This window comes from Ipomoea nil, unplaced genomic scaffold (assembly GCF_001879475.1).
Source record: "Ipomoea nil cultivar Tokyo-kokei standard unplaced genomic scaffold, Asagao_1.1 scaffold3056, whole genome shotgun sequence".
Taxonomy (NCBI): domain Eukaryota; kingdom Viridiplantae; phylum Streptophyta; class Magnoliopsida; order Solanales; family Convolvulaceae; genus Ipomoea; species Ipomoea nil.
Window position 1 is genome coordinate 604,656 of NW_017619484.1, and position 24,222 is coordinate 628,877.

The window sequence follows — 24,222 nt, forward strand, 5'->3', positions numbered from 1 at the left end:
TTCCAATAAAACTATGGGTTTTCCAAATAAAAAGAAGAACTGAAGGATTATATTCAATTCTCTGCAAAATTTCACATAGGTATAAAGAAACATCCAAGGATGCAAGAAGCTAAGTAGTTTGGTATTTAAATGGAATTTTTATTTCATCAGATCAGATCTGAGTGTGATCGATGACTTTATCTTCTGACAACTAACCCAAATCATCGGCAATGTTTGGGGTCGCATTCCTTATGTTGCTGCTACCAAATAGTATTCAGTTACCAAGCCATGATTCTCACCTCTCTCACTATTTGTTTAACTATATAATTTTAATTCGGTTGGAATTTTTAGCTAAAATAACATTTTTCAGTGGCTATTTTGTGGTGCAAATATTTGTGGGGTTCATTTCTGATTTGGGTCGTCAAAGTAGATTTGCACTATTCGTAGTGAGACAGAGAATTTGATGTACTGTACGTTTAAAATGGATAATAGGTGAATGAGAAATTGATTCTCAAAATGAACCTATTCGAGAGAATTAAAAAAATAATTAAATTGTGTAAGTTGCTAATTAAGCTAGAATGCTTAATTATGAATTGTTAAGCTAACCTAACAAAGTGGCTTAAGTGGCAAATGAACTTTCTTTGTGGGAGAAAATTTTGAAATAACCTGGGTTCACTTCTCATAAGTGACGATTTCCTTTGACCACAAAAAAAGACTCGAATCACATCGTGTTTTAAATTGTGCTATTTGCTTCACTATCGTGAAGCCGAGTTAATGCATGCTTTGTATAGCTCGCACTTCACGAGGCGATTAAGCTTTAAAAAGTTAATTGGGAATTGGGGTTAATGCATCAACTCGGTGCATGTGAATTTTTGCTACATCGTTTTGGTGTGATTTTTCGGTCTCAATTTTGAAAATCTTTTGGTTTGTATGAATTTTTCGGTTACTCAGGTGTTTTAACACAAGTCATTATAGTTGGTACGAATTAATTGTATATCAATTTCGTGGCCGTTGATATTATTACGATAATAAGTATGACAGTTTCAAACGTTATTATCCAATTATTAAATTGAATTTATGTTGGTTTATGTATCATGATTATGCTTTTAATTCCCTTCTCGGGTAAAAAGCTTGGATGTTGGCAGATTGTATCACATGCCATTTTGAACCTCTCAAAATTCTTGATTTTCCTCTCAACTCTTGTTTTGCTTGAAGGAAAAACCTTGCCAACATATTCCATAAAATCGTACGGGGTGCTCAGCTTGTGTTTTAGTTCGCCGAGCTTTGGGTTTGAGTGCTCGAATGCGAAAGTCGTAGTCCGTTTTATTCTGGGAGACTGACGCCACAACGCTTCTAGCACCATCGGAAGGTGACGAATCAATTTTAAGAAGAGTGTGTGTACACGTGACTCGAATTTTCTTTTCTTCTCATTGGATTAAAACTTTAGATTAGAAACCATTTCTCGTTTTATATATATATATATATATATATATATATATATATATATATATATATATATATATATATATATATATATATATATATATATATATATATATATATATATATATAGGTTTCGGATCCCATGAGGTCACTTAGATGGGCGAGATAATGGGGCATCATCTCATCCATTAAATCATAACATATCAAAGGGTGAAATTGAAAGAGATTTATTTTCCATCTATGGTAGTAGTCTATGCATAAGGGTGCATAAGTAATTGTAATATTAGAGCTATATATGGTTAGGAATAGATTGGAATATATTCCATACTAAGGATCAACTAATTATGGTGTTGAATAATATATTTACGGTTATAAATTATTGTTGATAGAGTGTGAGTTGTATTTAAACATTTGTACTCAGCAATAGTGTTTTGCGGTGGGATATCTCCTCAACAATGAAGGTGCAACCGGAAAGAGGTATGTGAAACCTTAATAGAAGTGTGTTATGGGTTATGTTCTGTCTGTGCAGCCATTTAGTTAAGTCGGTGCGTTGAGTTAAGAACCCAACGCACAAGCCCAAAAACTAAACCGAACAAACGTCAGACCTACTAGAATCCAGTGTAAATTTTAAACCCAAAAAAAAAAACACACCCCTTGTAAACCCCAATCGCACAGACCATAACAACAAAAAGCACCAAATAAATATATAAAATAACAACACACCAACAGTTAATAGATCATAACATGTTACAATTAAAATACACATACCAAAATTGCTTTACGTAAAAAAAAAAACAAAAACCAAGCTATAAAAAAAGGTTTTTTTTTTTTTAAAGAGTTTTTTTAGCGGTTTAGTGTGCGTGGGGCGGGGTAAGTGTATGCGTTGGCTTGTGGTTGGGATGTTTTTCCTGGATTGCGCTCGGCGATTGTGTGGTTTGGTGGTGGCCAATGGTGTGACCGTTTAGGGGCGGTATGGTAGGATTTTTTTTTTTTGTTTTGTTTTTTTTTTAAGAGTTGTTTTTTAGCGTATGTGTGTGCGTGGGAGGGGGGAGTGGTGGGTGTGTGGGTTGCCTTGTGGTTGGTGTGTTTTTCCCGGGTTACAGGTGTTGGGTGCTCAGTGGCTTTTTTGTGCTCGGATGGACTTGGAATTTGTATTTTTGGTTTTAGTTGTTTTTTTTGTATATATTTTAAATTGGGTATTGTTTGTATGTTGTTTTTTGTTTGTTAGTGGGTTGTCTTTTAACGGTTTTGGCAGATGCAGTGTTTTTTTTTTTTTTTTTTTTTTTTTTTTTTTTTGTCCATGCCTGATGTTTGTTAGCATTTTTGAGTTTTGGGGTATGGGTGTAGCTAGCTGCTTTGTCTTGTAGCACGTGAGTTTTTCTTTTTTTTTTGTGAATTTCTGTTTGCTTTGTCCATTGGGCATGTGTGTTGTCTAACTCTACGTGTATGCGGCATGGGTTTAGAGTATGTGCGTAATTATTTCCCCACATTTTTATGTTTTCATGAAATTGAATTATTAGTGTGGTTTTTTTTTTTTTTTTTTTTTTTTTTTTTTTTTTTTATATTTGTTCTATTATTGTTGGTTTTAAAAAGAACTGCTTTTTTTTTTCTTTTGTTTTGGATATTGGATAGTAAACTATATCTGTTTGGAATTGGTGCTAGATTTATTTGTGGCCCTAATTTGGGTTTGTGTTGTCTGCTAGTATAGTATGTGTTTTTTGGATTCCATCCAAGTGTTGTTAGTTTCTGGTTTTGTATTGTTATTTGTCATGGTGTTTTAGTTTTTCTTTTAGTTAGTGGGTGTTGTTTCTAGTTACCATTGCTGGTGAGTCCGTAGGTGTTGAAGGTGTGGGAGCGCCCGTGCCACCTCCCACGGTTGTGTATAGGTTATTTCTATTTGGTTCATGGTGTCTTGAGATTGAGTTGAATGTGTTACGGTGTGGGCGTAATGGGTTTATGGTCTGTGCGTAGGTTATTTCTATTTGATTCATGGTGTCCTGAGATTGAGTTGAATGTGTTACGGTGTGGGTGTAATGGGTTTATGGTCTGTGCGTAGGTTATTTCTATTTGATTCATGGTGTCATGAGATTGAGTTGAATGTATTACGGTGTGGGCGTAATGGGTTTATGGTCTGTGCGTGGGTTATTTCTATTTGATTCATGATCTTCTAAGATTGAGTTGAATGTGTTACGGTGTGGGCGTAATGGGTTTATGGTCTGTGCATAGGTTATTTATATTTGATTCATGGTGTCCTGAGATTGAGTTCAATGTGTTACGGTGCGATTCTTATTCGTTATATTATTTTTGGCCGGATATTGTATGTGGGTGTTTGTTTCCATTTTTGTTGTGTCGGGGAAGGGGTAGTAATGTTATTGTGATTGGATTTATTCACCACAACCGACAAATTCAACATTAAAACATTCAACACAGGTGTTTGAGTTTTTCTTTCTTTTCTTTTTATTGAGACAAAATTAGCAATTTTTAATAATAATACTAAAATAACATAGGATAAAACATAAATGAATCTTATCCATGTGGGTAGGAAACGATGAGTTCGAAAACGCTCGCTGGGCAACGGTCCTATGAAGATCTCGATCTGCTTGAACAAAGCATGAAAAAATCCAAAAGGGGAGAAGCGGATGCCATGATCTCGTCGATGGAGGTGATCGAGGCATCTACGGGGCATGAGGGCTCCCCTTGGGAGGCGGAGGCGGTGGAAGTCGTCCAGGAGACTCCCATAGAGGATATGGCGATGGCTATGGAAGGACAGTTTGAGACGTCGCCTTCTGCGTCAGAGCAAACCATGCCCATGCAACCAGCGGTGACGGTTGCTGTGTGGCCCAATCAAACCTTCAGCAGGGTGGTGGCGGGATATGATTTTGTTGGCCGGGAGGCACAGGAGGACGAATCCATCATGGTGGATGGATCAACGGAGGAAGACACTAGTGATGGTGAGGATGATCCGATGTGTCCAACGATTCGCTTAATGAAGGAAGAGATGGAGATGATCAGAGCGCCATGGCGGTCGACGCTGATCATCAAGGTGCTGGGTCGGAAAGTGGGGTATGCATACCTGCTGCGTCGCCTCATCTCAATGTGGAAACCAAAAGGCAACCTGGAGTTGATCACCCTGAATAACAACTATTTCCTCATGAAATTTGGATCGGTCGATGATCTAGAATTCGCCAAATATGAAAGCCCGTGGATGATCCTTGATCATTATTTGATCGTTAAGGAATGGGAACCGGATTTTGACCCCTGCGTGGATACGACTGAAAAGGTGCTGGTCTAGGTGAGGATTTTATGCCTTCCAATGGAGTATTATAGTATGATCTTTCTAAGGAAAGTCGGAAACAAAGTTGGCCGGATCGTCAGCACCGACCATACAACAAGCCAGGTTGCCCAGGGCAAATTCGCCAAAATCTGTGTGGAGGGGACATTACCAAGCCCTTGGTGTTGAGATTCAACATGAGAAACCGGGTTCGTCATGTCGCGTATGAAGGTATTCATCTTGTCTGTTTTACCTGCGGGATTTATGGTCACAGGCATGACCCATGCCCGAAGAGGCAGAAAGCAGTGGGTGAGGGGGAAATTGCCCAGGAGAAAGAACAACAGTGTGTGGTCGAAGAAGGGCATGTCAACAAAGAGACGCAACCTGGACCAAACACCTTTGATCCAAAGAGTGCTGAGCCCTATGGCGCATGAATGCTTGTGACGAGGTGGGAGAGGCGAGGGGTGACCAGACCTCCGGCGAGGAACACCAAAGCGCTTGCTACTGGTATGCCGCGGGGGAAGGAGACGAACAAGAAGCCGGGAAAAGAGGTGCAAACGTCCAGGTTCGCGCCTCTAGCTCAGGAGGAGAACGACGAGGCCGCGACGAATGAGGGAGAGGTTCAAGTGGGAGAGATGGTGGCAGAGGCTGGGGGTTTGGCTGCACAGGAGGGTGATACGCAGTCGAGGCAGCAGGGATCACAAGTGGCGTTGGGAGGTCGCACCAGGTGGGCAAATGTGATTGCAGTCGAGAAACAAATCATGAATGACAAAGTGACTCATACCCCTTTCTCAAACGAATGGTGGAGAGATGCCAGTTCGATCAAGAAGGGGAACGGGCAGACTCTCAAGACGTGCAACAGAGGAGGGTTAACATGTGATTGTGAGGGGTGACAAGGGGGGCAATGTGATAAGCACATCCAAAGTCCACCATGTGGAGGCGTCAACAGTACCACCACCGCCGGTGCCGCCCATGACGAAACACCATGGTGACACCCCTCCCCCCCCCCCCCCCCTAGGCAATTCGATGAAGAAGGAGACGTTGTTATGGACCATGATGTCTCGTTTGGAAACTGTGAAGTTGAAGGAGGCAGCGCTGCTACCTTGCCTTGAACTTGTTCTGTGGTTTTTTGTTTGGTTCTCCGTTCTGTTTGCTTTGGTTTTTTTTTTCCCTTTGGCCGCTTATCTGTTTTTGTGTTTCTATGATTACCTATATTTGGAATTGTCAGGGCGCTGGTGGTAGAGCTTTCCACCGCGTCTTCAGAAACCTCATCCGGGCTCATAAACCAGGCATTCTTGGCCTTGTCGAGCCGAAGGTCCCAGCAGTACAGGCGAATACCATATGTTCCAAGATTGGCTTCTCTGACTAGATCCGAGTTGAGGCGGTGGGCTTTAGTGGGGGCATCTGGGTGTTTTGGAACGACCAGATGCATGTCTCGATTGTTCCCACTCACCCCTAGTTTGTTCCTTTGCAGGTGCATGAAAAGGGAAAGGATCCGTGGTTCAATGCGATGGTCTACGGTAGCCCGACCCACCATCTTCGCCGTCGCCTATGGACAGAGTTGTCTCTATACAAAATAGGCATCTCCGGCCCTTTATTGGTGGTTGGGGATTTTAATGCCGTAACTTGCAGGGAGGAAACTATTAACTATGTTTCTTTTTCCTCACAGGGAAACTCAGAGTTTGTTAAATAGATTCACGATGAAGGCCTGATAGACTTGGGCTTCTCCAGGCCCAAGCTCACCTGGGTCAAGACTACAATGAATGGTGATCTCAAGGGTGCGAGGCTGGACAAGGCTATGTGCAACGCGGAATGGTGGCAATGGTTCCCTGAGGCAACCGTCACCCATTTACCAAGAGTTGCCTCCGACCACGCTCCATTGCTGATACGTATGCATGGGGAGGCAAGGAACAACTCAACACCACTTTTCAGGTTCCAAGCGTCGTGGTTCACATTTGATATCCTGTCGGGATTGATTGAACGGTCATGGCAACAAAACCAGGGTATCCTTTCGAATACCCACCGGCTAGCTGAAGCTCTGAAAGTCTGGAATAACCAGGTGTTTGGTAACATTTTTCACCGTAAGCGCGTCCTTTTGGGCAGATTGGGGGGAATACAACGCCAACTGGCCAACTCTTTCCATGGAGGCCTGGCAAAGATTGAAAAACGGCTTCGTGATGAGTTTGAGGAGACTCTATACTTGGAAAAGTTGTTGTGGTTTCAGCGGTCTAGGGAGGATTGGATCATGTCGGGGGATAGAAATACTACCTTTTACTATACTGTCATGATTATAAGAAGGGCTCGAAAACTCCATCAAAGGCCTTAAAGACGCTGAAGGCAACTGGCTGATGGAGGATATAGCCCTACGGGCCCACGTGCAAGATTTTTATACATAGCTCTTTTCTAACTCCGATGAGGAACTTAATGCGCCTAACCTTGACAATTTTTTTCCGACCATTTCGCAGGTGATTGGAGAATTTTCAATAGGGAGATCACTAAAGATGAAGTCTGTGCTGGCTCTCTCTGATATGAGCCCTTTCAAGGCCTTGGGCCCGGATGGTTTCCAGGCAGCTTTCTACCAGCAGATGTGGGAGGTGACCGGGGATACCATCTACGAACTTGTCAAGGACGTAGTCAGCACAGGTGTAAAACCCGAAGGAGTTAACGACACGCTTTTGGTGCTTATTCCAAAGGTGAAGGATCTGGAGACCATTAAACAATTCAGACCCATTAGCTTATGCAACACCAGTTACAAAGTGATCACTAAAACGATAACAAACAGACTAAAGCACATCTTACCTAAGATCGTGGGCCCCTACCAGAGCTCCTTTATCCCAAGAAGGCAAATAACGGACAATGTGCTAATCTACCAGGAGGTGATGCATACTATGCGGGTGAAAAGAGGAGGCACATGCTACATGGTGGTCAAGATCGATCTAGAAAAAGCATACGACCGTCTTTCTTGGAACTTTATACATGACACTTTGAAGGAAATTGGTTTCAACGATGCATGGACTAATATCATGATGAATTGTATCCGATCTACTAGGATGTCTATTATTTGGAACGGGGATAGGTTGGCACCATTTTACCCCAAACGAAGCATCAAGCAAGGGGATGCAATGTCCCCGGCCATCTTTGTTCTATGCATGGAGAGATTGAGCCATTTGATATCAAATGAAGTTGTTGCGGGGAACTGGAAGGTATACACATGGCTATTTCGGGCCCGACCCTCTCGCATCTCTGTTTCGCGGATGACATGGTCCTTTTCACAGAGGCGTCCATGGATCATGTGGGAATCATTCAAGGGTGCTTGGATCGATTTTGTCAAGCATCTGGACAGAGGATTAGCCTTAGTAAGTCCCAAGTTTTTTTCTCGAAGAACATGGATTCAGACCTTGCGAATGCAATAGCGGGGCAGCTTAATATTGACCGTACTTCTAACTTGGGGAAGTATCTGGGTGTGCCCTCTATCCATGGATGCGTGACTTGCAGCACATATTCGGAAGTTCTTTAGCAGGTGTAACACCCCGTGTTACGATCCCTAAAACCAATTAATCATTTAACCAATTATCCAAAAGTAAGAATTAAAGCACAATAATTAATTAGGAGAGGCCCACCATAGTCCATGGGCCCTTATTCCTAAACCCAATCCTTAGTCCTAAAAGGAATAGAGTTAGCAAACCTATAGTAATTAGGCCCTAAGTAAGACTCTTAGATATATAAATAGGGAACATAAGGAAGCACCTAGAACTCCCACCACAATAATCTCTCACCACACCAAGAATTCCAAGAATTCCCCTAGGAGAAATCAAGAAAGAAGAAAGCTTAAAGAAAGACCCTTCATAGCCAAGGAATCAATTAAGGCTAAGAGGTAACCCATGTCTCAACAAAACCTATTTTCATAGCTATGATTCCCCTCTTAGGATTTCCCCATATTATTGTGCATTGATGATTTGTGATATCATTATTGATGATTGGTGAGATGATTCCATGGGTGATATTGATGATGAGAGGTTCTTGATAATTATGGTGTTCTTAATGATTATATGACATTCTTGATGATTATATGATGTTCTTGATGATTGTAGGATGTTCTTGATGTTTATGTGATATTCTTACCGAATCTTGATATTAGAAGATGAATTGTGTCCTTGTTGATTTAAAAGTAATTAGAACCCTAGGTTGTATCGTATGATATTATTCTTGGTGTATTGGGTGGGAAATTGCATGTTTGGGTGTTAATTATGTTTAGAAAAGCATGATAGGTTATGTGCCGTATGTTCCTCGCTTTGATCCGGTAATTGTCTACGTGTTGTTGTCAATTGTGTTTAAAAGTGTCTAAGCATGGTTCCGGGTTCCACAAAGGTTCCCGGGGCGTTTTTGGTGATGAAAGAGTCAGTGGGGGGTAGGTGGGGGTAGGGGACCCGCCACCTACCCGCGGCTAAAGATGGCGTCGCCGGCAGCGGGCAGCCGGCGGGCGGGCAGCTGCCCGCCGGGCACCCTCTGCCCGAGAAGGCTGCCGCCGGCGGGCAGCCGGCGGGTGAACTCTCACCCACCGGCTACCCGCTGGTTTGTACCCCAATTTGGGATTTTGGCTTCCCCGTTGATATTCCCCCGATCCCCGTGGTGTCCCAACGGACTCCGTCTATCGTGCCTATATCTAGTTTGATATTTCGGGTACCATTCGTAGGTTGTATGAGTCTTATATATTGCATGCTAGTTGAATTGGTATCCCGTTGACCTAGGTGAAAGAAGTATGTACCCCTTAGGACTATTCTTAGTATGTGAAGGATCACGCATAGGTTTTGTTATACGTTTTCTCCCCCTTCCCAGTGTGTTAATGTGGGTTGCATGTGCTTGCTATGTGTTATGTGTGCATGATACCCCAATCCGGTTGCGATCGGATTGGTTATTCCTGAGCTGCGGTTCAGAAGCTGGCTGCGGTCAGATTTACACTCTCGGGCTGCGGTCCACCGTTTGGTTGCGATCAAACGTTTCTACATGAGCTGCGGTTCATATTTCCTGGCTGCGGTCAGATGACATACTCTTGGGCTGCGGTCCACTGTTTGGTTGCGATCAAACTATGATGAGCTGCGGTTCATCGGTCGGTTGCGATCGACCCCTCCGTGTTGCGATACGGGGCAGGGTGCTGCGGGGCCGTGTCAGAGCTATATGCGCTGACCCTCATGTATGGGCATGCGATTGGTCCTGTGGCGCCAACAAAGTGTGCTATGTGATGAGATATGGATGAGTTGTCGTTATGAGTGTCTCGGGAGGTGACTTTGGGATTTATGCTGGGAATCGTATATGTTGGGTTATGGATATTAACTGTGCTTATCTTTATCTGCCTTGCCTGTTTCCCTATGCTTGTGAATTGTTTATGCTTGATTAGGTCCGTTGTCTGTGCTAAGCCCTATCTGTTGAGTCTATTCCCTGTTTTGAAAGCTAGAGTCTCTTAGGATATATCTTCATGCTTCGAAATAGTTTTTCGTATATCTATATATATATATATATATATATATATATATATATATATATATATATATATATATATATATATGTATGTATTGTATTTCAACGCGTTGGAGTGGGTTACCAGCATCTCTCGCTGAACAGATATATTTGGCTTTCAGGCACATAGGAGTAGACACTGGAGCGCGCTAGAGACTTGGAGCGTAGTAGTAGATAGTTTCCTTTCGGCCTGCGTGCCATGCTTATGCATTTACATTATTGAGGATATTAGTTAGTTAGCCTGTGCACCTGAGTTCTCTAGCTCAGGTGTGGCATAGCACCCTGTACTCTTTATATTATGTTTTGGGATTTTAATGAGAATTTACCTTTATTATATAAGTTTTAAAAGTCTTGAAAATCTGGGGTGTTACAGTAGGGTTCCTCTCGTTTGGAGGGATGGAGGGCCAAAACTCTTTCCATGGCAGGCCGAGTCACTCTAGCAAAATTGGTGTTGAACGCCATACCCGTTTACACCATGCAGACTGCGTTTCTCCCCAAAGGTGTATGTCTGGAAATTGAGAAGAAAACCAGAAGATTTATATGGGGCAATGATGGCACTGTAAATAATAACAATATGATCCTGGCTAACTGGGATCCTCTAACCACCGCCAAAAGAGCTGGGGGGCTAGGCATTAGACGGCTGCATGAGGTCAACCTGGCGTACATGGCGAAACTTGGATGGTGCTTTAGGGCGGAGAAAGATAGTCTTTGGGCTCAAACGCTGTCTCACAAATACAGTCAGAGCAACGACATATGGAGGAAAGCCTCAAACGCCAGGAAAGGCATAACGGTGGCAACGGATATTCTGGAGAGAGGAGAGACGAAGCTGGTGCATAATGGTAAACAAACCAGATTTTGGATGGACAAGTGGCTTCTCCCCAAGCGTCTTTTTGACGATCTCGTAGCACCGTTGAGTCTGCCGGAGCTCTATGCATATGTTGATGAATACTGGGACAAGGAGTCTGGATGGAAATGGGATAAATTGGATGGATGTCTCTCCGCTAGCACTAAGGCTAGGCTTGCAAGTGTTGTGCTGGCAGAGGGTGAGGACGGGTATGGTTCGGGGCTGGAACCGAGTGGAAAGTTTACAATTAAGTCTGCTTATGACATGATCACTGCGAATCCTGAGCATACAACAGACAAAATCTAGGAACAAATTTGGAAGCTCAGGATCTCGGCTAAATTTAGCATGTTCCGGTGGTTAATTAAGCATGAAAAGCTCTTAACTAATGCGGAACGATTTCGTCGCAAGCTGACGGCTAATGCATCGTCTGTCCTTTGTGCAGGTCGGAACGAAGATCTTGACCACCTTTTCCGGAGATGCCTAAGGACGCGTGGCATATCAGAAGCCGGACTACCCCGAAGAACTCTAGCAGAGATCCAATCTATGAGATGGGAAGATTAGTTCGCGGCCAACCTCCATGGTGATGTTAGTAGGGGTTTCGAGGAAAACTGGCCAGAGAGATTTGGCGTCAGAATATTGGTAGATATGGTGGTGGCATAACGATATCACCTTCAACGAACGAAGCATTCCAATGTAGCAGAAAATCGTGTGGGTTTGCAAGTATGAGGGTGAGGTTCTGGCGGCTTTTGCGACCAAGTGAGCGCCTGCTCGTTCCAACATGCAAACCGTGGATGCGCTCATCGCATGCCAAAACCGGGCACAGACTGGATGAAATCAATGTCGATGGAAGCTGCAAAGGCGAAGCTAATGTGGTAGGATGTGGAGGGGTCATCCGCAACTCCAACGGCGATTGGTGCAAAGGTTTCCTCCACCACATTGGGCAGTGTTCCATCGAGGAGGCGGAATCCTAGGCAGTGCTGCAAGGGTTACGGCTGGCAAGAAATTGCGGCGTGCGGAAGGTGGAGATTGTGAGTGATTCTAAAACCTTAATGCATACTCTCTGCAACAATCCAAGGGTTCACGAGCTAAGAAATTATGTTATGAGATGCTGCCTCATCGAATTAAACGGATTTGAGGCTGTGAAATTCAACCACATTTACTGGGTGCAAAATAAGGTGGCGGACCTTCTCGCTAAACGGGCGTTATCAGCTCCGACCGGTCTTCAAATCTTAGAAGATATACCCCCGGACCTCTGGGAGGTGGTTCGTGACGACCAGCTTGCCGCAAAGTTCCCCAGACGCATTCCCAATCCAAGAGGATTGAGATGCACCCGTCATTAGTCTTTCTTTGGCGTCTCCCTCTCTATTGATAAAAAATAAATAAATAAATAAATCTCATCCCAAACAAAATTTTCAACATTTTTAATATACTAATGTGTATATTTATGTACTGAAAATATATTATTTTGTATATTATTAAATAATGTACATTCAGTACATAAATAATTTATCTTTAATATATTAAAATGTATATTTTATTCCTGATTTACATAGTTATATGGACCATGATCTATGAAATAATATATGATTGATCAACCCAAGCATCCTGTTTTGATAAACCTAAAAACTAAAGTGACTTGGGTTCAACAAGAGTTATTTTTATGTTAACAATATTCTTTTGAACCCAGTTACCTTAGTTTTTAGGTTGATCACTTTTTTTTTTTCTCGAAGATAACGAGGGTACTTTATTAATACTGGGGAAATAATTAAATTCTAAATACAAATAGGAGGAGCTGTAAACCAGACCTCCGGACCAGACTACAAAGCCGAAGCTCAAACAAGCAAGTGAGTTGCCTGATTCATTGATCTACAAACATAGCAAATTGAAATGTACTCAAAAGAGCTAATAAGAAGTTTACAATCATCAATAATGAGACCTCTATAATTCAAAATACTATTTGAACTAATCAAGTTATGATGTAAAAGAAGACAATCTAACTCAAAGATGATATTATCATAGTGTAAACCTTTGAGCAAAAAAAAAAAAAAAAAAAAAAAAAAAAAAAAAAAACCTCCTTACAAGCAATTTCCTCCGCCGTGCCCGCCAGGTCAACAATGGTAGAAAAATATCACTTTTTTCCGTGACAAATTAACCTTCAGCACCCTACACAACAACCCCATAGCCAAACTTCCCAACTACCAAAAATAACATCGCGTCCACATTGCATTTCACCAAACCCAATGGGGGAAGACTCCAACCATGTGAAACGATATGCTGAGGAATAAAATTAAAGATAAAACAGATGAACGAGATAAAAATTGGGATCATTGCATAGAATTATGGGACGCCGCAGTTAAAACTCCAATCATTCGACCAAGTACCCCATGCTAAACAATGTCGGTTTTTTATTTTTTTTTATTTTTTTTTTCAAATCTCCCAAGCCACATAAATCATAAAGATGGAAATATTGCGTGTATCCTGAAGTAATTATATTGTGCACTAGGGTGCACAATGCATTGTGCGCCCTAGTAGTTTATTGTTTATTATGTTAAGAGTTCATGTATATTATGCTAAACGTTTATGTATTATGTTAAGATTATGTGTATTATGTTAGGAATTTATGTGTATTCTACTCTATAATTATGTACATATGAAATAGGGGATTTTTAAGACGTACAATGCATTGTGTGCCTAGGTGCACAATATAACAATTGTAGCAATGCAAGCCCTTCCAAAATAGAAGAAATCACCAGGCATTAAATAAAAGGCCCACCGCCACCCAAACTTGTTTCACCATGCATGCAACCCAATATACAGGAACCCCAGCCAGAATTTAAGAAAAGCCTTAAATCTCTTAAAAATTTTGTGCTGGAACACGTTGAGGATCAAGTTCATCTTACGATAATAAAAGGATATGATTTTGTTAAAGCTATTCAATATTTTCTTGACAGTATCAATGATGATAATGTTGTTCCCAAAATAAAGTCTTCATGGGAGGTTAGTGTTGTGACACCCTGAAATCTAAATTCGGTTAAGAGATTAATTAAGTAACTAATCCTATTTCAATTTGTAATTTAATTCCTTAAATTCCTGAAATTCAATAGTCGGGGACTAGTAATTGACTAGTCAACCCCAAAGTCAAAGTTGTACCTTGAGCTTTGTAAGGAGTTCCCTTGTTCCTTACACTTTTCCATGTTAGTAAGGGTATTCTTGACCTTTCACCTTGTGTTAGTATTGTAACCTAACCTAGTAAGAACATCCTCATTTCTATCCTTACACTTTCCAAAATCCTAGCTCCACCTTCTCTCTAAAAAGGTGGATAGCTTTTCTTCCGAGCCAAGTTGAAGCTTTGCCAAGACTTCAAGAGTTGTCTCCAAGATTCTACCTTTCATACATTTGGGTATCTAGGAGGGTAAGATCCATGTTCGTCTTGTGTTTTTAGTGTTTTCTTAGGTGTCTTTTCTTAAAGATAAAATATTTATGATCTTTTGGTATGTTCTTGAAGTGGGTTTGGAAAGTGAGCTTTGATAGGAGCTTGGTGTGGTGTTAAGTGATGGTTTTTGGTCTACAAGAGGTAACCCATGCTCTACAAAAGCTATTTTGCTTACCTATGTGAATATTTCTTGGATTCTACATGTGTTTTGCTATGAAATGTGAGTGTTGATGCATTATCTTGTGAAAATGCATATCTAGAGCTTGTGTTTATGGTTCTTGTAAGCCATTGCTTGGTTATTCCTTTGATTCAAGTCATTTTGTTGTATTTGGTGAGATTTGGCATGTTTTGGACTTGAATTTGAGTTTGGAGATGAAAATCCCCGAAGGGATTTATTTTGGTACAGGTGTGTACCCGCAGGCGGAACGGCGGGTGGGAGGCCCACTCGTCGCTCACCCGCGGGGTAAAGGCTGTTTGTGGGTATGTACCCGCGGGCAGAACCACGGGTAGGGACCTACCCGTGGGTCCACCTGCGAGGTACAGTATATGGTTGTTGGGGGATTTGTTCCCCGTGATTCTTATGACTCGGTATTTGGTCTTTTGACTTCCCGATGTTCTTTTGTGGAACTATTTGAGTGTCTTCTTGATGTTTCGTATGTCTAGAACTCTATGGTAGGAATCCATGTAGGTTTTGGTGTCTTGAATCGTGCTAAGTGTTCAACATTGTGTTTCGTTGAACCGTGATAAGTCTTGTGTGTTCTTCGGAACTACGTTTGGTTTACCCGTTTGATAAGCATGCTAGTTCGGTGTTTAAATGCTAGCGTGTGTGTCGTTTGTACCTTCTTATGGGTTGATGATAACTTGTGTTATTCATCGTTGTTGTTGTTGGACTGTGTTCCATTCCTGGATTGCTCGATTAGTGGTATGAGACACTAGTCACCAAGGTATTGCAGTGGTCCTCGTGGTGGCCATGACGTGATTATGGAGTTGTGACCTGTGTGTCAGGTTCACGTATTTCTTGGGAGGCATGTGTTGCCGTGTGTGTGATCGGTACCCTCGTATACTATGAAATCGGTGGTTTTGTTGGCAGTTTGTCGGCGGATGGGGACGACGGTTCTCGGAGGGAAAAGGTTGGAGTTGGTTGTACAGGGGTCCTGGAGGTAATGTTTGGAAGAAGATATAAGGTTGGGGGTAGCCATAAGATTGGAACCGGACATAAGGAAGGCATATCAACTCGTGATGGGTGATGTCACGAGGGCTTGTGTAGCCGTTGTTGTGAATTCTCTTCTTGTGACGTGTGTAGTCACAAAGGCATGTGCTGCCATGGCATGTATTGCCGTTTGTGGTGTCTTATTCCTTTGAGTTATGCATGTCGGATATTAATCTATTGTGTGATGATAGATTATACCTTGAGATTTCTTGTGAGTCGTTGTTGTTGGTAGTCTTGGGATGTGTTCCCGTATTCTTGTTGAGAGTGTTGAGTCTTGTGTTGACTATTACTCTTGGTTTTGGACTTATATATATGTATTCCGTTTCGAAAATGGCTTTACAACTTATACTTTATCTATGTATGATATTTCACATGTATTGGTGGGTTACCAGTATTATTCGTTGACCGGGCGTCGTCCAATGTTTTATATGCATCTTTCAGATGATGCTTAGACGAGTGCGCGGTCTAGTGCCAGCTAGTATAGCTCCCCTTTTATGTTTTGTGGCATGTGAGCCAATCTAGACTTAGTACTCTGTTGGATGGTTGTAGATTTTAAACAATGCAGATTTAGCCTGTGCGTTCACCCTTGGGTGAGCGTGGCATAGCACCCCGTTTCCTTGTTTTATATATATATTCTCTTTCAGTCTTCCGCTGTGTTTGGTGTTTTGGTTTAAGTTATCTGCATGTTTTAAGGCTTTAAATAGCATGGTTTTAGGGGGTGTTACAAGTGTCACTTTGCATGTTGGAACCCTAATTTGATATGATCAAAAGTTATAATTCTCGTTATTGGTCTATGGGAGACTAGATTTGAATGAGTGATTCTGTTCTTCCCAATTGTGAATCAGGAGAAGCAGACGATGAGATTGTTCTTTAATTATTGTTCACTTGAAACTAGTTACGTAATAAAAGTTGTTAGGCATTATAAATTGTAGGAATATATTTACCATGGTATCAGAGCTCCAGGTTTGAAAGAAACATTTGGAGTTTTTCATTTATCATGTTATTATAGCATATTTAATTCACTGTGCATTATAGCCCAATTGAGTGACCCAAGCCCAATCTTAGTATATAACATAAGCATTCGCTTTGTTGTTATCATATCAATATGACTTACTTGTTATAGATGCACAGCCTTTAACAAACAAATGTGATATAAAACCATATAATCATTGAATATTCCTTGGTAGATCGCATTGCTAACTTCTAAATTCTTGCATAAAACAAAACATGACTTTTACTTGAAATTGGACATAGAACTAAAAACATACATGGAGCGTGCGCTGGATAATGTTAAAGGTGATAAGATGAATGTATTTGCTAAAAATAAGGAATTCTATATAAAGACCTTCTGCATAAAAAGTTGATTTCTTCATTTCTTGCATTTAGAATTTAGATTCTTTTTTTTTTTTTTTCTGTAGATATTTCAACAACTTTGATGCTAACCATTGTAGATTAGGAATGACATTTGTGGTTATTTTTCCAAGAGGTCATGCTTTATTCTTGTACGACCTTCGACTGAAAAGAAAGACTTGCAAAAGGTTGAGCTTGAGGGCGAGGTTATATGTATGCTGATATAATGCTACTTTTTGTGTGAAATTGGATTAAGGTAGTATATAATATTATTTTTATTTCTTTTCCCTCTCCTATGCATGCAGGAGGAACCCCGACCAAAATTTAAAATGGCTATGAATCTCTGAAAAAAATTTGTAGGAACACGTTGAGGATCAAGTTCTTCTAACGACATTGAAAGGATCTGATTTTATTAGAGCTATTCAATGTTTTCTTGACAGTATCAATGAAGATAACGTTTTTTTTTCATAATTAAGTCTTCATAGAAGGTTAGTGTCACTTTGCATCTTAGACCCATAATCCAATACGATCACAAGTTATAATTCTCGTTATTGGCCTATAAGAGACTAGATTTGAATGAGTGGTTCTGTTCTACCCAACTGTGAATGATGAGAAGCAGAACATGAGACAAGAGAGAGAGTTGGTAAAATAGATTGTTCTCTAATTATTGTTCACTTACTAATTACGTAATGAAGTTGTTAGGCATTATAAATGGTTGGAATATATTTACCATGGTATCAAAGCTCCAGGTTTGAAAGAAAATATTGAGTTTTTCATTTATCATGGTATTAGACCATATTTGATTCACTGTGCATTATAGCCCAATTGAGTGACCCGAGTTCAATCTTAGTTTATAACATAAGCATTCGCTTTGTTATTATCATACCAATATGAATTATTTGTTATAGATGCACAACCATTGACAAACAAATGTGATATAAAAGCATATAATTATCGAATATTGCTTGGTAGATCGCATTACTAACTTCTAAACTCTTGCATAAAACAAAACATGACTTTTACTTGAAATTGGACATAGAACCAAAACCATACATGGAGCATGCACTGGATAATGTTAAAAGTGATAAGATGGATGTATCTGCTAAAAATAAGGTATTCTATATAAAGACCTTCTGCATAAAAAAAAGTTGATTTCTTCCTTTCTTGCATTTAGTATTTTGATTTTTTTTTTCTATAGATATTTCAATAACTTTGATGCTAACCATTGTAGATTAGGAATGACATTTGTGGTTAATTTCCAAAGACGTCCTAATTTATTCTTGCGCAACCTTGAACTGAAAAGAAAGACTTGCAAGAGGTTGAGCTTGACGGCGGGTTAAATGTGTGCTGATATAATACAATTTTTTGTGTGCAATTGAATTAAGTCAGTATATATAATATTATTTTTATTTCTTTTCTCTCTCCCATGTAGGAGGAACCCCGCCAGAATTTAAGAAAAGCTTTGAATCTCTGAAAAATTTTGTGTTGGAACACGTTGATGATCAAGTTCTTCTTAGGATAATGAAAGGATCTGATTTTGTTAGAGCTATTCAATGGTTTCTTGACAATAACAATGATGATAATGTTGTTCTCATAATAAAGTCTTCATGGGAGGTTATTGTCACTTTGCATTTTAGACCCCTAATCCGATATGATCACAAGTTATAATCCTCGTTATTGGCCTATAAGAGACTAGATTTGAATGAGTGGCTCTGTTCTTCCCAACTGTGAATCAGGAGAAGCAGAACATGAGACAAGAGAGAAAGTTGGTAAAAGAGATTGTTCTCTAATTATTGTTCATTTGAAACTAGGTACGTAATAAAAGTTGTTAGGCATTATAAATTGTAGGAATATATTTTCCATGGTATCAGAGCTCCTGGTTTGAAAGAAAAATATAATTTTTCATTTATCATGGTATCAGAGCATATTTGATTCACTGTGCATTATACCCCAATTTAGTGACCCGAGCTCAATCTTAACATATAACATAAGCATTTGCTTTGTTGTTATCATACCAATATGACTTATTTGTTATAGATGCACAGCCTTTGATAAACAAATGTTATATAAAACCATATAATTATTGAATATTGCTTGGTAGATTGCATTGCTAACTTCTAAAGTCTTCCATAATACAAAACATGACTTTTACTTGAAATTGGACATATAAACAAAAACATAAATGGAGCGTACACTGGATAATGTTAAAGGTGATAAGATGGATGTATTGACTAAAAATAAGGTATTCTATATAAAGACCTTTTACATAAAAACTTGATTTCTTCATTTCTTACATTTAGAATTTAGATTCTTTTTTTTTTTTTCTGTAGATATTTCAACAACTTTGATACTAACCATGGTAGATTAAAAATGACATTTGTGGTTATTTTCCCAAGCGGTCCTGCTTTATTTTTGTGCGACCTTGGACTGAAAAGAAAGACTTGCAAGAGGTTGAGCTTGATAGCGGTTTATGTGTATGCTGATATAATGCTACTTTTTGTGTGAAATTGAATTAAAGCAGTATATAATTTTATTTTTATTTCTTTTCTCTCTCCCATGCAGGAGGACCACGCCAGAATTTAAGAAAAGCCTTGAATCTCTGAAAAATTTTGTGTGCTGGAACACGTTAATGATCAAGTTTTTCTTACGACAATGAAAGGATTTGATTTTGTTAGGGCTATTCAATGTTTTCTTGATAGTATCAATGATGATAATGTTGTTCTCATAATAAAGTCTTCATGGGAGGTTAGTGTCACTTTGCATGTTAGACCCATAATCCGATATGATCACAAGTTAAAATTCTCATTATTGGCCTATGGGAGACTGAATTTGAATGAGTGGATCGGTTCTTCCCAAATGTGAATCAGAAGAAACAGAATATGAGACAAGAGAGAGTTGGTAAAATAGATTGTTCTCTAATTATCATTCACTTGAAACTAGTTAAGTAATAAAAGTTGTTAGGCATTATAAATGGTAGGAATATATTTTCCATGGTATCAGAGCTCATGGTTTGAAAGAAAAATATAGAGTTTTTCATTTATCATGGTATCAGAGCATATTTGATTCATTGTGCATTATACCCCAATTTAGTGACCCGAGCTCAGTCTTAGTTTATAACATAAGCATTCGCTTTGTTGTTATCATACCAATATGACTTATTTGTTATAGATGCACAACCTTTGATAAACAAATGTTATATAAAACCATATAATTAGTGAATATTGCTTGGTAGATTGCATTGCTAACTTCTAAAGTCTTCCATAAAACAAAACATGACTTTTACTTGAAATTGGACATATAAACAAAAACATAAATTGAGCGTACACTGGATAATGTTAAAGGTGATAAGATGGATGTATTAGCTAAAAATAAAGTATTCTATATAAAGACCTTTTACATAAAAATTGATTTCTTCATTTTTTGCATTTAGAATTTAGATTCTTTTTTTTTTTCTATGGATATTTCAACAATTTTGATGCTAACCATGGTAGATTAAGAATGACATTTGTGGTTATTTTTCCAAGAGGTTCTGCTTTATTCTTGTGCGACCTTGGACTGAAAAGGAAAGACTTGCAAGAGGTCGAGCTTGAGGACGGGTTATATGTATGCTGATATAATGCTACTTTTTTGTGAAATTGAATTAAGGCAGCATATAATATTATTTTTATTTCTTTTCTCTCTCCAATGCATGCAGGAGGAACCCCGACCAGAATTTAAAATGGCCTTGAATCTCTGGAAAAAAAAAATTGCAGTAACACGTTGAGAATCAAGTTCTTCTAACGACATTGAAAGGATCTGATTTTGTTAGAACTATTCAATGTTTTCTTGACAGAATCAATGATGATAAAGTTTTTCTCATAATTAAGTGTTCATGGGAGGTTAGTGTCACTTTGCATGTTAGACCCCTAATCCGATATGATCACAGGCTATAATTCTCGTTATTGGCCTATGGGAGACTGGATTTGAATGAGTGGATCGGTTCTTCCCAACTCTGAATCAGGAGAAGCAGAACATGAGACAAGAGATAAAGTTGGTAAAAGAGATTGTTCTCTAATTATTGTTCACTTGAAACTAGTTACGTAATAAAAGTTGTTAGTGTTGGGAGTATTTAAAGGGAAAGGCTTATTTTAGCTTAACCAAGTTGTCCCACATTGATAGTTTAACCTCTCTTTTCCTTCCTTATATACTTCAAGTCCTTTGAGATGGTTTGAAGTGTTATGAGAAGGGAAAGGAGGTAGACCACGCGCGCGCCGCCGCCGCCGCCCGTCACGACGCGCGGTGGGGTGGGGTGGGGTTAACGTTTTGCTCTCAAACTCTTTTTCTTACCCTATTTATGTGGATCCATTAGGACCTTGTCCGCACAACATAGTAAATGTGCGTACAGGGATGGTCTTCACTGATTTGTAGTCCTACTTTTATGGGTAGTGGATGGTTGGCTATTGCACATGGAGTACTATATAAAGGTGATGGTTTTATGTTGTTAAAGGCGTTGGTGAGAGGTCTGTTTGAACTATACTGCTTGCATATATCATTCCGTATATCTGCTTCATATATATATATCTGTTTTGCGTATATATATATATATATATATATATATATATATATATATATATATATATATATATATATATATATATATATATATATATATATATATATATATATATATATATCTGCTTTTAGTTCGAACAACACAGCGAAACACCACCTTTATATATAACTGCCTGAGAGTCCGTTCTGTTTTGCCGGTCGAAAGCATACGACTCAATCCCTGGTCGTGAATGTTTTTAAGGCAGTGTATTAGACACGATACAGAACCTTTGTCTTTGTCTTTTCGTTCCCTAACCTTACATCCACAGTGAAGGAAAAAACTCAACAGTTAAAAACATTCAGATATCAAGTTTGAGTCAAAAATGTCTGCATCAAACACTGTGTCTGATATTGCTCCTATTCAACCACTCACTGGTGGTTTGAACTACAAGAGATGGGCTGCAAAACTAATCATGCTTCTGGAATCGAAGGATGTGGACTATGTCCTTTTTGCAAACCCTGCGAAGTTCAATGTGCCTACTACACAACTTGCACTGCAGACCACGGCTTCAACTGCTGCGATAGACCCGAAGTCTACAGATGGTACAGCTACTGCAGAAACTTCCACGGACCCGAAGTCATCATTAGTTCAAGATACATCTGCAGCCGAGGCAGCTCGCATCAAATACGAAAAAGATAACAAGACTGCCCGGATAACCATTCTTCAACGTGTAAGTGACCCGTTGTTTGATATGTTTTCTGAATACAAATCTGCAAAGGCAATTTGGGATTTAATGATTGAGAAATATGGGGCTGATGATGTGGGGAGACGCAAATATGATGTGGATCGTTGGTTACACTTTAAAATGGTGGAAACCAAACCTGTAATCGAACAGGTCCACGAGTTTGAAAATTTAGTCAGTGACATGAAAGCAGAAGGTGGGATAGTTAATGAAGTAGTCCTGTGTGACTCCTTGATTGACAAACTGCCCGACTCCTGGGTGGACTTTAAGAATAAAATGAAACATGATCGAAGGAGCTACACACTGCAACAGCTAATCAATAGCATAAATATCGAGGAGGAAAACCGCCTGGTTCAAAGGTCTGTTTCTCTTACTAACGGTGTTAAAGTTAATATTGTTGAAACTAACTCTGGCTTTGAGAAACCAAAACCTGGTGACAATTCTAGAAACCAAAAGAAGAATCATAAGAACAATAACTCCACTCGCGGCAAGGGTGGAAAAATTCAGAAAAAAAGGAACAATAGTGGTGAATGCTATGTGTGTGGAAAACGAGGCCACCGTGCTGCCCAATGCTATAAACGCTATGGGTCTACGAGTCAGAAACCAAACAACGAGAAGCCGAAGAACCAAGTTAATCTGGCGGAGAACACAGAAGACGTTGATTTGGTAGCTGCAGTAGTAACTGAAGCCAACATTGTGGAAAATCCAAACGAATGGGTTGTGGACACTGGAGCCTCACGACATTTCTGCAACAACAAAGCTTCATTCAAAACCTTTGAGCCTATCACTGGTGGAGAACAAGTCTTCATGGGAAACTCCAGCGTTTCCGAGGTAAGTGGTAGAGGAAAAGTAGAATTACTGCTTTGTTCTGGAAAACATTTACTGTTGCAAAATATGCTTTATGTCCCTTCCCTTCGAAGAAATATGATTTCCGGAGGCCTTCTTAATAAGGCTGGAATTAAGATGGTTTTTGAGTCTGACCGTCTGGTTATGACTCGTTGTGAGAAGTTCATTGGGAAGGGATATTTCCGTGGAGGTCTTTTTGTACTAGATGTCTCTATAGTTAACAATAACTCTGATGTATCTGGCTCTTCTCTGAATGCTCGTGATAATAAGAATGCTTCCTTTGCTTATACTGCTGTATCAGTTAATGTTTGGCATGCTAGATTAGGACATGTTGGTGCAAAATATTTAAATAGACTGAAAAACGTGAATATGCTACCAAACCTGTCTAATGATACATGTGAACAATGTGAAACATGCGCTGAGGCAAAATTTGCTAGAACATCCTTTTTAACTGTAAAGCATCGTTCTTCATCACTGTTAGAATTGGTTCACACTGATTTAGCAGATTTTAAAACCACTGAAAGTCGAGGTGGTAAGCGATACTATATAACTTTTATCGATGACTTTTCTCGTTATACAAAATTATATTTGTTGAGAACAAAAAGTGAAGCCGAACAAAAATTTGTTGCTTTTAAAAATGAAGTAGAAAATCAGTTGGAAAAAAGGATCAAAAGGCTTAGATCCGATAGAGGAGGAGAATATGAATCAACCTTTTTGAAAGATCTGTGTGAATCTTCTGGCATTGTACACGAAGTAACTGCACCCTACACACCCCAACAAAATGGCATAGTGGAAAGAAAGAATAGAACCCTCAAAGAGATGATGAACGACATGCTAATCAGTTCAGGTGCCTCTGATTCATTGTGGGGAGAAGCTATTCTAACAGCTAACCACATTCTAAACCGAGTCTTACACAAAGGGTTTGAAAAAACCCCTTATGAACTGTGGAAAGGGCATGCGCCAAATCTTAAATACTTTAAAGTATGGGGTTGCTTGGCAAAGGTGGGACTTCCGTCCTTTAAAAGGCCCAACTTGGGACCTAAAACCTTAGATGCCGTT